We start from the raw sequence: 12,675 nt of genomic DNA, 5'->3' as shown, positions 1-12,675 counted from the left end.
ATACTGGTAAGAACTTCACTAATTTTCACAGTACAAAACTGATAGTTCTGGCCAGAATAAATGATAAGAAAGTGAATTGTTTCAGGCAGAACTACCTTTTACAAAGCTCAGAAAGGAAAAGACCAACTCTAAAAACGACATAAGAGCGTTGGACTTCAATTTCTGCCTGTATAGCTACTTTTGATCTGGACTGGACTGGGTATGTCTGTGCTAAATTGGACCATCAACACCTTCAACTGTCAAGTTTCAGTTGTAAATTGATATCAACGTTCGAGTTTGGCAAAGCTTTAATCTATTTCAAGCCCTGTGAGGCTTTTTGAACAGGCAGAATTGGAGACTCTTCAGTCTGAAAGGGGTAGAAGTAGCTGGATCTGATGATTACTGAGCTGGAACTGCACTGTAGTACCTGTTCTGCTTGATCAGGGCTTTCCATAAATTTGTTGAGGTTTTCATATTTGTAAAAACCTGGACTCTGCTTGACTTGGCTTATGCTGAACCAAATTTGTAACGAGAGAAGTCTCGCTTTGTATAACTATTTCTCTGAACTAAACTGATAAGAGATTTTGAATTATAGCTGACTTGTTTATTATGGCTCAATGAGGTTGCTTCAGTGTTTGAAGGCTTTTGAGATCAAGTGATCATTTTGTCAATTGTGGTCTTGAGAGTTTTTGTTTTGATTGATTTTTGGCTATCCTTGATCTGTTCATCTCTTCTCATATTTATAGTTTGATGGTTAGTTTGATTTTCCTGATGAACAACTCCCTGCTCCCTACTTATCTCTTTAGAAAATGTAGTCTGCTTATCCATTGGAAATGATACCTGCTCTGATGCAGAATTTTTCTGTATATAGAAAAGGATTTTGATCTTTTGCCTGAAAAGATTCAGAGACGTCTCTCTTTTATACTTGCCTTCATTAACTTCTCTGTCAGCTTCTCTGTAATAGTTGAGATTTTTCTTTCTTCAAAGTCAGGTAGTCACATAAGTTTTTTGAAAATAGATTTTTCCAAAAAAAAGAATCTGCTGACTTTGTTTCTGGGATCGAGATCAATGGTGAGAATTTGGAAGCTGGGTCCAATCCAATTCTTCTTATAAATTTATCGACCTACTTGGTGATGAATTACCATTTAATTGGTAATTTGATTTATTTATTTTTGTTTCTCTTAAAAACTCTGCTATCTTTCAAAAAGACGTGGGCCTCTTATGTTGATTGGCTACTTTCCGGAGTCAAGGCCCAGTCTTCTTTTCTTTTCTGTTTTGTGGGCCTCTTTGTGAGAAATGGACTGGCGTGTGGAATTTCTTAGACCCAAACAATTATATATAAACCCTGCATCATTTAATTTCTATAAACAAACCAAAAAAAAAACCCCAAAAATGACAACTGGCCCTATTGAATTTAATTTTGATTATTAAATTACTTTGATGTCTATTGAGTGTTTTGGGTTTTTTTATGAGGTTTTGAGGTTGGGCTTGTTTTAAAAAATCGATGGCAGTTTTGTAATTTATAAAAAGTTAAAAGCTTTTTTGTTATGTTGTAAATAGGCTTTGGGTGTGTTCCTAAAGTCCATTTTATACTTTTTCTATAATTTGGACCCTTATATTTGGTATAATAGTGAATCTCCCATGATTATATCCCCAAATAAGGCATGAGTTAATAACATTTCGTTTTCCATCAAATTTTACGATTTTCATATTGGTCTTCACAACTCTGTTTGACACACTACTTGAAACTTGTATATCCTCTAAAATTTAATACTTTCACTTGACAGAAAAACTTGTGTGAAATGGGAATAGCACTGTTTTGCTCTCCCCGACCAATCACAATATACTAAGTAAAAAAATTATTACACATAACATACTATGATTGACTTAATATTATAAAATAATGTTATCCTTATTAGATATCAATAGGCCTAGGGTACTCTTTCAAGGCAATCATGAGCCATCATGATCTCCAATGTCATCATCATTCACAGTTGCCTCGCTATTCGCAGTGGGGAATTTCACATGCGAAGGGAGAGGAGTTAATGTGTTTAGAGTTGCTGTGGTGTAAATAGTATGGTAGGTAGACATTTCTACATGACATTTTCGGTAAGTTTGGTGGGTGTTTTCAATTAATTAATGAACATAAAAGTACGTGGTTTTTTTTTTCTTTTTTTATAAAGCAAGGAGTTGCCTGTACGTGGCGTAAGTAGTATGGTCGGTAGACATTTTTTTCTTTTTTTATAGTACGTGGTTTTTTTCTACACTATTCTACAAGAATCACTGTCAACATGATAGCTTTTGCTTTTTCTTTTGTTGCTGTTGTCTGACAAAGTGAAAAAAGAGGATAAAGAGAAATATGCTAAAGTAATGTAGAATCCTAAAGCAAGTTAACTAATGAATCCAGAAATCATATATGAAAAAAAGACTAATCAATATCAAATATCACTTAATAATTTCTCGCGAAGAATGTACTCTTGTAATAATTTTCATGAAGTTTCACAGAAATGTACTCTTGCCCAAACCGATTTGTACGATTGTACCAGATACACAAAAAAGTTGTAATGTTTTATTTTTCCGACATTGAAAAGAAAGAGTAAATCATATAGACTTGAAATTGGTTAACACGATTACAGCACACAAATATTTGAAGAACCAACCAACTAGTTCTTCTAAATGATACAAAACATCCCAAGTCTGAATCCCCTTTCTTAATTAAAAAAGAAAAAAAGAAAAAAAAAAGAGAGAGAATCAAAAGCACACAAACGTACACAGAAATTAAGAAGCAGAACGAAACAAAAGACACCAGTAGTAGTAGTAGTAGCGGCTGATTTAGGGTTTAGGGGGGATGTTTGTAGCAACCCTTAAGGGTGGGTTCCTTCTTGCAGTTGTCTGGAATGGGTATTTTGTTTCCCTTGTCATGGCAGCTATCTGTATTCCCCACTCGGTTACAGGACACAGCTTTCGTTGCAACTAACGACTCCAGAGAAAGATGAGCGTCATTTGTCTGGAGGAGCCTTATGCTGAATTCCGAGTCCAACATGAACTCCAAGTCAAAGTCCAACTCCGAGTGAGCAATCCGGCATGCCGTGTCGGTAAGGCCGTTGCAACGGGAGGCAGAGTAGCCACCGGTGACGACGCTGGTGTTGATGTGGATGCCAATGCCATGGCTTGTGGTGAGCAGTGCCATGGCCATCATCATCATCATCAGCTTCATAGCTCCTCCTGAGTGACTCATCTTTTGTTTTTTTTGTTCTTTTTCTGCTGCACACAGTCCTCAAAGCCACTATAAATAGAAGTACTTGGCTCTGTAGTCTTCATACAAAGCACAGCTAGGCCCCTCCATAAACTTTTCTTTTTGCGCTATTATTATATATACAGACAGACCACGCGATTCACGACTCAGTCAGTAGCTAGCCTAGCATCCAATCCAAGCACTAGGCTTGCGGTCCCTGCGCATTTGTGTTTTAATTAAAGGTTACTACTTTATCTATGTTTATTCCTTTTCTTTTTATCCGTTCAAAGTCTTTTTAAAAGAAAATGAATTAGTGACCTCTGTTATTCCCAAGTCCCACTGTGGAAGTAATTTTAAGTCGAATCTCTCTTCTTTATTTAAAAGAAAACATAAAACAAAATGAAGAACCAAACGCAGAAACGTACCAATACAAACTCTCCACGTACACACAGAAATTAAAAAGCAGAAAAAATAACACCACTTATATAAGCTTGCACACGATCTAATGCATGGATCCATCCAGTAGTAATTGGCTTACTTATTATCATGGTCGTAGCAATTCTTATTGGTGAGGTCCTTGCAATCTGATTTGGCTTTTTTGTTTTTGTTACGGTGGCACTTGACAGATTTATCATCCTTTGGAAGCGTTTCTCTCATCATGGCGGTAGCAATTCCTATTGGTGGGGGCACTGGGCTTGCAATCTGGTGGGACGATATTGTTTTCCTCCTTGTGGCACTGGTCAGATTTATCAACACCTGGGGGGCCGCAGGACACCGGTCCACTCTTCAATCCGGCATAAGTGATTTTGGGATCGCCAATATCCTTGAGGATCCTTATGCTGAATTCTGAGTCCAACATGAACTCCAAGTCAAAGTCCAACTCCGAGTGAGCAATACGGCATGCCGTGTCGGTAAGGCCGTTGCAACGGGAGGCAGAGTAGCCACCGGTGACGACGCTGGTGTTGATGTGGATGCCAATGCCATGGCTTGTGGTGAGCAGGGCCATGGCCATCATCACCATCATCAGCTTCATAGCTCCTCCTGAGTGACTCATCTTTTGTTTTTTTTGTTCTTTTTTTCTTGTTCTGCTGCATGCACTCCTCAAACACTGTATATATATAACATAGAAAAAGTACTTTGGCTCTTTACTCTTCTTGCACACATGTATAAAGCACAGCTAGCCCCTCCATAAACTTTTCTCTTTGCGCTATTATTGATTAATAATGTATATGCTTTACGGTTGAGAGAAAATATGACTCGTCGTCGTCACATATAAAGCAAAGGAATCCCACAAATAATTATATGTATATACATAGACCACGAGATTCACGACTCAGTCAGTAGCTAGTCTAGCATCCAATCCAAGCACTAGGCTTGCGGTCCCTGCGCATTTCTGTTTTAATTAAAGGTTACTACTTTATCTATGTTTATTCCTTTTCTTTTTATCCGTTCAAAGTCTTTTTAAAAGAAAATGAATTAGTGACCTCTGTTAATTAATGGGCATTATTCCCAAGTCCCACTGTGGAAGTAATTTTAAGTCGAATCTCTCTTCTTTATTTAAAAGAAAACATAAAACAAAATGAAGAACCAAATGCAGAAACGTACCAATACAAACTCTCCACGTACACACAGAAATTAAAAAGCAGAAAAAATAACACCACTTATATAAGCTTGCACACGATCTAATGCATGGATCCATCCAGTAGTAATTGGCTTACTTATTATCATGGTCGTAGCAATTCTTATTGGTGAGGTCCTTGCAATCTAATTTGGCTTTTTGGTTTTTGTTACGGTGGCACTTGACAGATTTATCATCCTTTGGAAGCGTTTCTCTCATCATGGCGGTAGCAATTCCTATTGGTGGGGGCACTGGGCTTGCAATCTGGTGGGACGATATTGTTTTCCTCCTTGTGGCACTGGTCAGATTTATCAACACCTGGGGGGCCGCAGGACACCGGTCCACTCTTCAATCCGGCATAAGTGATTTTGGGATCGCCAATATCCTTGAGGATCCTTATGCTGAATTCTGAGTCCAACATGAACTCCAACTCGGAGTATGCAGTACGACATGCCGTGGCAGTGGCAGTGAGACCATTACATCTCGAAGAGGAGGAGTAGCCGCCGCCGCTGACGACGCTACCGTTGATGTTAACGCCATGACTTGTGGTGGTCAGCAGGGCCATGACCAAGCACAAGATACAAAGGAAACAAATACTGAAGGGAGGAGCGGAAAACTAAACCAACACTCAGTTTAGTACAAAAGGGGACCCCTCCCAAACACAAGCAAACTAAGGTGGACCAGGTAGACCATCCGAATTGAGAACGTGCATGAGAGCAAGTGGAGCTCTATTGAGCCAGCATCGCGCTTCCACCAGACCTCTACCAAGCTTTGCAGCTTCATGTGCAGCCATATTTTGGCTTCTAGGCGCCCAGCACCACTCACTAGAAACAAAAGATGCCGCCAACTTCCTTATGTCCTTGATAATAGGCAAGATAGTCCAAGCTCTATTACCCATCTTTCCATTTAGACCATCAACTAAAACTTTGGAATCAGATGCCAAGATATTCTGTGATGCCCAAACTGTGCAGCCAGCTTCAAACCAGAAAGAGCCGCTTCGGCTTCAGACATAAGGGCCGACTCACAAGAGTTAGGACCCGCTGTTCCACCACAAAAAGCACCAGTTGAGTCACGCAAGATCACCCCAAAACCTGCCGAACTAGCAGCGTCGGCCCACGCTCCATCGATATTGACCTTGATAAATCCCAGTCTTGGAGGGCACCAAGAGGCACGACTGTCCATGCGAGCATAACTATGTCCAGCGATTTTAAACGTGAAGGCCTGGTATTCAAGAGCAGCCCTATTAGCATTATTAATCACAATAAGGGGATCAATCTTCTGGCCTTCGAAAATGACTTTGCACCGGGTTTTCCATATCTCCCACAGGAAAAAGCTCACAATGGTAAGAATCCTCTCTTTCTCACTTCGGGGCAGATCCTTAGCCACGTTTTGAAACCACACGTCTATGGTTGAAAACCTTTGGGAGTCCACCCTATAGTTGAGAGGGGAGCCAAACCACACCAGTTAAGTCCAGGGACATAGGAATAAAGTGTGTTCAATAGATTCCTCAGCTTGCTCACAAATGGGGCATACAGGGGACAAGGCACATAGCTTCTTGTGCTGCATGCACTCCTCAAGCACACACACATATATATAGAAAAAGAACATCTGTTTACTCTTCTAACACACAAATTACATGTTGACATGTGTATAACATTATTTACGTATTGGTGAAAGAAAAATATAAATTCCTGTGCATAGAACAGTAAGTGTTTGTATAGATCAGTGGTATATCGATTTTATTCAAGACCAACAGTGGTGCACTAGCTACACCTGCGGTCCCTTCGTTTGTGTTTTTTTAAAATAAAAGTTACTACCTTCACTTTTCTTTATGCTTTTTATTAATTTGCTTTTTATTCGTTTACAAACTTTAGGTCTTTCCAAAGGACTTAGAATTATTGCTGATGACGGCAGCAATTACGTATATGGGCACAACACAACGAAAAGCTACCCAACGAGGAGATTTTTTTATAGCCAAAGTTAGGATAGGATGATGGAGGATGTTTACTCACAAACTGTCATAGTGTAATATGACTTCGGATATGAGATTATTAGTTTATAAATTAATACCATTTCTTCTAGACCAAACTTATTAATAATTAATTAGGATAAACATTTTATGTACAACAAATTACGGAGGGTTCCAAGTAATTTGTAAAGTTCAAATTATCACAAAATTGAGGGTTCCAACGAAAAAAAAATGTTGGAGAGGCTTTAGCTTTTTGTTTTTTGTTTTTTGTTTTTTTGTTTTTGTTTGTGGTGGTGGGGAGGGAAGGGGCACGATTTGAGGTCAGATTTGGAGGAGATTTGAGGCCAAAACGTGGTTGACCAGATTGTGGGTACATTCTCCTAATCCAATTTGTGTTATAAATCTAGAAGAAATTGTAGAGAGAATTGAGGTATAGAGAAAAAATAGAAATCTGATCTTCTCATTGAATGTTTGTTCTATCTCTTAGTGTTCTCGATCTCTTATTACAAAGGAAGGGTGTGAACCCTTTTGAAGGCAAAGCCTCTTCCAACATGTGGGGCTCCACCTTATATATTTACAACACTCCCCCTTGGAGACCACAAATGATACAGAATATGCCTCGTTAAAAACCTTGCCAGTAAAAACCCAGTAGGACAAAAACTGGTCAAAGGGAAAAAAAATACATAATCATGTGTAACATAAAATTCTGTGTATATTGACACGCGTGCGACACTGCCTCGTTAAAACCTTGCCAGAAAAAACCCAGTGGGATAAAAACCTGGACGAAGGAAAAAGAGTACAGTGTTTGAAGATCTTTATTGATAGCACGCTCCCCCTGATGCTTGGCAAAATATCTTTAAGCCATACTGTTGATCATCTTTCTGAATATCATAGTTGACACTACTTCTGTGAGTCAATCTTGAGCGACACTGCCTTGTTAAAACCTTACCAGGAAAAACTCAGTGGGATAAAAACCTGGATGAAGGAAAAAGAGTACAGTGTATGAAGGTCTTTATTAAAACCACGCTCCCCTTGATGAATATCTCCCCCTGAAAACTTCATGACTAGCCCTTTTTCCAGTAAGCGACCATAAAAATTTTCATAGTATCATCCCAAAGTGGTGGTGATTGAGCTGAGCTCTATCTGGTCCAGTATACTTCCGGAAAAATATTTAAGTGCCCAACGGATAATCCTCAAAAAATGTTTCAATACTTTCTTAGTATAATCAAAAACAAAATTTTGTTGGCACAACGCTCGATCGTTGGGTCGAGATAAATATTTCTTAAACTCTTCAGAAGCTTTAATGTGTTGTAAACACATTATAATCCATGTACCCACTGAGGCAATTTATGCACATTAGTATTGAGTACAGATTAAACTCTATGACACATTATATAGCTTTAACCTAGCTATTTATACATCTTTAGGGAATCACTACTGGTGATATGCTCCGTGCATTTAATAACCCTTAAAGATAACATGTTGGTCTCCATAAATGTGCAATAAGGAGGCACAATAGAATCTGTAAATATGGAGAAAACCCAACATTCCTTGTTTCTGCCAGAAACATTGTGTCATACAAAGTAGGTATATTCCCTTTTATTCCGAACACCCAAGTATAACTTTCAGTATTAACATCTTTTGGGGTTCGTATTGTGGGTTTGTTATTTCACGTTCATTCTCATCTATAATGGAATTGCCTCATTCTATTTTGGCTAATGATATTGTCGACATTTAATAATTGAACGTGGTTCCAATCAACACAGCCCATTGATGATTTGAGTAGCTACTCCAAAAATTGTCGTTCATCAATTCATGATCTCACCATTCTCATGTGCATGCGCATGCATCGATTATAAGCATTTCTTTGCCTTTGGGTACCCAAGCCACTTCAAGGGGCTTTTATGATGTGAGAATGTGGATTATAACCTCCAATGGAGCGTTATTTTGCAGTAGGGCGTGGATAATCTCCATTTAGGGAGTTGGAATATTCAGAACCCATATATCTGTCATGCTACAGGCATGCCACAGATTAATACATACATGTCAATTAATTTATGGGACTTTAACCCATATTATGGGACTTTAACCCATATAATTTGCTACGCATTAGGCCTGTACAATATCAATATTGACATGTTAAAGGATTCTCCTTTTGGGACTTCAATCCATATCATTTGCTACGCAACAGGCGTGCATCACATTGATCACTGCTATACCCATATTCTGTTCTTATGGGACTTTAATCTGTGCAGTATATTATCAATGTATCCAACTTGCAATCTGTAAAATTTGCGTTAATAATTCATGGATACATACAAGCCATTCTTTTGGAACGGACTTATCTCCCCATTTGGTTACCTTTCAAGATAAAATATCAAATAAGTATATAAGCATAAAACAACACAAGTATTGCTTACATCCTTAGGTGGGAGAAACTTTTCTCAAGTATCATTCAAGCTCGTATCGGCCCAGTAAATATAATGTAGCGCTTGATGATCTAGTTATATCCTGCAAGAGCAAAAATCACAATTCTTCTCTCTGTCAAAAACAAATAACCCTCAGAGTTAGGATCACTTCATGGATTCTTTCTTCAGATGTTCATTCTAAAGAAATAAAATCTCTTATGAACAGAGAGTTACAAAAAGAGAAAAAATGCAAACAAATGTGATATTGATTGCAAGACAAGGTAAGCAATCAGGGAAGGAAGCTGGTGGGAGCAGACAATAAGCTCTCATTTCTCCTAGTCTAGAAGGACTTCCGGAGATTAGAGCATAAGATCGCCTTCACAGTTTCCTGATGTAGCGGAAACGTGATCAGGGATAGTCTCGCTTCCTGAATGGATGATCAGAGATAGTCTTGCTTCTTGGGCATATTGAGTGCTCACTGATAAGAAAAACAAGTAGACATCGCATCACTAGGTATGGAGTAAACTGGATGTCTTCTACAAAGAAAATTTCGTTAGTAACACATTTATACACAAATACAATGAATAGGTAGAACCGGTGAATTTCAAATTAACCATAGTAAAATTGCGAGATTCTCGGGATACTTTTGAAAAAGTAGCTCCGTGAAATCCGTAAAGAAAAATCGGCTTTGACGAAAATAATACTTGAAAACGCCGAAAGTGCCGACAAACATTAATGGAGGCCGCGTGAAGTTTTGGAATCTGGAAAAGAAAAAGAGAATATGGAGGTCTGAGATAATATTGGGATCCTGGAAACTGTAGCCATTTTTCCTCCTATAGATATTGCCTTTGCAAAACTTGATTGGAGCAACTGCGTTTCAACTCAACTTCCTTCATTTTCTGAAACTTTTGTTTTTCTAAGACTTTCTTCTAAACCTTCTTAAAATGGCTTCCTCTTCTTCCTGCTCAAATTATTTCAATTAAATGATACTCCCACAACTACCAATGATGCCAAAGTTTGGCGTCCATCCTTTGTATCCCAAAATCGTCATATCACAGTTAATGATTCTGTGATGATGAATGATGCTACTGCTGTCATAGTAGCTAGGAATTTCATTATTCCAATGGATGAAATGTTGTTGACAGGGAGATCTGAGGAAGAGGCTATTGATGACTCAATGGCTTTTAGCATTCAGAGTGCTGCTTCTGTTTCTAACATGGCTGATCGTTTGCGTGCCAGAGCAAACGAGGTTGAGAGGTTAACAACTGAAAATTCGTCTCTCCAAAGAATGCTTCATGAGTCTCAACAGGAGGTTGAGAAACTTAAAGGAGAGAATAATGCCTTGTTGAAACTGGTGAGTTCGTACTCTGTTGATACACTGAGAAGGCTAGACATGCTGCAGGTCTCCAATGAAAGAATTTTGGGAGACCACGAGAGGCTCATGGCTAAGCTTAAGAGGCGCCGTCCTCTTCATTCAGAGGCTTCCAGAACATAATGTAATTTTATAGATTTTACAGGGCCTGCACCTTCATTGCAGGTGGAAAAAATCTATCTATTGTATGTTCCTGTTATAATAATTGCGCACATTCTTAAACTTGCACCTGTGGTTTTTACGTCTTTTCAAAATGACGGTTTGGAACCTTGTGCCTTATAGATTCAAATAACCACATCGACTCTCCCAAATTTCATATTTCAACGTATGGGAGCCCGGAACTTTTGGCCTGGGCTAAACACAAACTCAGAATTTATTTGCCCTTTTCAAATGGACATGAAATATGAATTGAGTAAAAGCCACTATATACCCACAACTTCAAGTTCAGGATCTCTCATATAGTTGGATCCATGGGCTTCCGGCGCAGATATAACAAAATATGTGGGGAGGGTTATCTATTTCACGGTGTATTTTTAACAACCGGAATTCACGAAATATATTTCTTACTTGAGGTGTCGATTATAACAGAATCGAACTTTATTAAATTCATCATTTTCTTATGCCAAAGAAATATGTGGCGTACCACAATTTGCAATAATACCTCAAGAGTTGTCCATTTAATTGTTGGAACTTCAGGTTCTCAACACTGTTATTGTCCATATCTTGAGGAACTTCTGGCATCTCAAGCCAAAATCACATATTCTCATGGTATGGACATTTTTACAATTTTCTGTACATATTTCTGGACTTCAAGCCCTTACATAATTGTCCATATCTTGAGGAACTTCTGGCATCTCATTTAATTGCTCATCAATGAGTTTAAGGAACTGCAGGTTCCCTTTTTGTATATAGTGACGGTTTACCCAAAATGGTTAATATTTATGTATATGTCACTATTCATATATCCGGTACTATTCATCAAGTCATGAATACGTATCTATTCATGTGTACAGTACATTTGCCAGTACAGTTATTATCCATGTGTACGGCACTATGAACCAATACGATACTGTTACATCATTAAGGAACCCCAGGTCCTTATTTACATGTCAGGGATTAAGGACCCTCAAGTCCAATCACATGTTTACAAATATAGTACCGGAGAGACTGCCAGCTCTCATATTAATATCATCATCAAGGATCTTCAAGTCCTGATGTAATTGTATGATGAGGATCAAGGAACTTCTGGTCCTGATCTGCATACTGTAAAAACTCATCATACAGCACAATTAATCCATAAAATAAATTGTTGATAAATAAATTACTGGTATGGACGATAAACCCGCACCATACTTTAAATAAATGTAAATGTGCGGTAAAATAAATTCATAAATTAAATTGCTTGCTGTATGGACGTTAATCCCGCACCATACCTTAAATAAAATTAAATGTGCGGTAAAGTAAATTCATAAAGTATGAGGGTTAATTCCACGTCATACTTTAAGTAAAAGTAAATTTGCGATAAAGTAAACGTGCTTGTATGGGCACTAATTCTGCTCCATACATTTAAATAAAAGTAAAGACGTGGACGATAAACCCGCACCACCCTTTTAAATATATACTGTTGTATGGGTAATAAACCTACACCATACAGTAAATAATGTACAGTAAAGTAATTTCATAAAGTATGAGGGTTAATTCCACATCATACTTTAAGTAAAAGTAAATTTGCGGTAAAGTGAAGGCAATTATTGGTGGGTTCTCATCAACACCACGATCAAATAGTATAGTAGATAATATTATTATCGTTTTGTGGAAGGCATCATGCTTGTCTCTCAAATCAAATGCTTTCCACCTGTAATCTGCATACCTGCACCAATTGGTTTATTAAATACTGTAGAGAAATAATAAAGTAATTTTGTTGAGCACTGAGAATAAAGAAAGTGATAACAGCTCCGTCCTTCCTTTTGTTGAGCACTGAGAATAAAGAATCTTTTCTTGACCCTCTTTCTCTTTCGGCGCCATTTCGTCAGCCTCCTCAGCCTTCTGGCCCTGAGCCTTGGCCACCGAACCATGGACTCCAAGCCTCGAAGT

The sequence above is a fragment of the Prunus persica genome, chromosome G5, assembly GCF_000346465.2.
Source record: "Prunus persica cultivar Lovell chromosome G5, Prunus_persica_NCBIv2, whole genome shotgun sequence".
NCBI lineage: Eukaryota > Viridiplantae > Streptophyta > Magnoliopsida > Rosales > Rosaceae > Prunus > Prunus persica.
Note: the sequence above shows the minus strand (reverse complement) of the source record.